Source organism: Littorina saxatilis, linkage group LG7 (genome assembly GCF_037325665.1).
Source record: "Littorina saxatilis isolate snail1 linkage group LG7, US_GU_Lsax_2.0, whole genome shotgun sequence".
NCBI classification, from domain to species: domain Eukaryota; kingdom Metazoa; phylum Mollusca; class Gastropoda; order Littorinimorpha; family Littorinidae; genus Littorina; species Littorina saxatilis.
Genome location: NC_090251.1, coordinates 873950 through 876449, shown reverse-complemented (window position 1 = coordinate 876449; position 2500 = coordinate 873950). Strand labels below are relative to the sequence as shown.

The window sequence follows — 2500 nt, the reverse complement described above, 5'->3', positions numbered from 1 at the left end:
ACATCTGAAGGATGACCAGGCGACGTGACTGCTCCTTGTTATCATATGTGACCCTCCACCACGAAATGAGTCGCATGTCACCTCGCGCGGTTCTGCGCTAGGCTTAATATAAGTCCGGGGAGTGTCTGGTAACAGTGTGAGGGTCACCTTAGTCACAGGCTTATAACTCAAACAGTTTTCGCTCTTTTCTAAAACGGTTTTCACCACTGGATAGAGCATAAAAAACTCTTTAGGAAAATGGAAAAATATGAAAATCATGCAATGGTGACATGCGACTCATTCCGTGGTGGAGGGTCACATATTATATGAAGTCTTATATCGCGCGCGTATCTCCAGACTCGGACTCAAGGCGCAGGGATCTATTTATGCCGTGTGAGATGGAATTTTTTACACAATACATCACGCATTCACATCGACCAGCAGATCGCAGCCATTTCGGCGCATATCCTACTTTTCACGGCCTATTATTCCAAGTCACACGGGTAACCCTAATCCTTGTTATCAACGCCTGATGTGCTCTTCATTTTGTTCCTGGTATCAACGTGGCATCTCAACCTGGGCTTGAGGAAGTCAGGTCTGTTCTCTAGCATATCAACTCAACCTGGGCTTATCTAGCATTTCAACACTCGTTTTGCTCGTCACGTCGTCTGATTCAACGTGGGGTTGTTATAGCAACTCAACCTGGGCTTCAGGAAGCCAAGTCTGTTACATTATCCAGCATATCAACTCAACCTGCGCTTGATGAAGTCAGGTCTGTTATCTGTCATTTCAACACTCGTTTTGCTCGTCACGTGGTCTGATTCAACGTGGGGTTGTTATAACAACTCAACCTGGGCTTCAGGAAGCCAAGTCTGTTACATTATCTCGACGCAATGGTCACTCTTCATGGTAAGCCTGACTTACGTTTGCATTGTGAATGACATGACGTCACAAACATGATGTCACAGTAGTTGTTGTGTGAAGTGACATGTGAATGACATGACGTTTCAAACATGATGTCACAGTGTTGGTGGTGTGTAGTTACAAATGAATGACATGACGTCACAAACATGATGTCGCAGTAGTGGTTGTGTGAAGTGACATGTGAATGACATGACGTTCCAAACATGATGTCACAGGTTGTCGTGGTGTGTAGTTACGTGTGAATGACATGACGTTCCAAACATGATGTCACAGTATTGGTGGTGTGTAGTTACGTGTGAATGACATGACGTTCCAAACATGATGTCACAGGTTGTCGTGGTGTGTAGTTACGTGTGAATGACATGACGTTCCAAACATGATGTAACAGTGTTGGTGGTGTGTAGTTACATGTGAATGACATGACGTTCCAAACATGATGTCACAGTGTTGGTGGTGTGTAGTTACATGAATGACATGACGTTCCAAACATGATGTCACAGTATTGGTGGTGTGTAGTTACGTGTGAATGACATGACGTTCCAAACATGATGTCACAGTATTGGTGGTGTGTAGTTACGTGTGAATGACATGACGTTCCAAACATGATGTCACAGTATTGGTGGTGTGTAGTTACGTGTGAATGACATGACGTTCCAAACATGATGTAACAGTGTTGGTGGTGTGTAGTTACGTGTGAATGACATGACGTTCCAAACATGATGTAACAGTGTTGGTGGTGTGTAGTTACGTGTGAATGACATGACGTCACAAACATGATGTCACAGTATTGGTGGTGTGTAGTTACATGTGAATGACATGACGTCACAAACATGATGTAACAGTATTGGTGGTGTGTAGTTACATGTGAATGACATGACGTTCCAAACATGATGTCACAGTATTGGTGGTGTGTAGTTACATGTGAATGACATGACGTTCCAAACATGATGTCACAGGTTGTCGTGGTGTGTAGTTACGTGTGAATGACATGACGTTCCAAACATGATGTCACAGTATTGGTGGTGTGTAGTTACATGTGAATGACATGACGTCACAAACATGATGTAACAGTGTTGGTGGTGTGTAGTTACATGTGAATGACATGACGTTCCAAACATGATGTAACAGTATTGGTGGTGTGTAGTTACATGTGAATGACATGACGTCACAAACATGATGTAACAGTATTGGTGGTGTGTAGTTACATGTGAATGACATGACGTCACAAACATGATGTAACAGTATTGGTGGTGTGTAGTTACATGTGAATGACATGACGTTCCAAACATGATGTCACAGTATTGGTGGTGTGTAGTTACATGTGAATGACATGACGTTCCAAACATGATGTCACAGTATTGGTGGTGTGTAGTTACGTGTGAATGACATGACGTCACAAACATGATGTCACAGTATTGGTGGTGTGTAGTTGCATGTGAATGACATGACGTTCCAAACATGATGTAACAGTATTGGTGGTGTGTAGTTACATGTGAATGACATGACGTCACAAACATGATGTAACAGTATTGGTGGTGTGTAGTTACATGTGAATGACATGACGTCACAAACATGATGTAACAGTATTGGTGGTGTG

General features: G+C 42.8%; 1 protein-coding gene across 1 annotated transcript in view; it reads left to right on the top strand.

The window, feature by feature from the left end:
- Window positions 1–296, top strand: part of LOC138972016 (uncharacterized) — an 11511-nt gene extending 11215 nt beyond the window's left edge. Inside the window, exon 4 of the mRNA XM_070344858.1 lies at window positions 1–296. This exon is cut by the window's left edge and continues 908 nt beyond it. The gene's annotated coding sequence lies outside the window, so the exon portion shown is untranslated.
- Window positions 297–2500: the final 2204 nt, after the last annotated feature.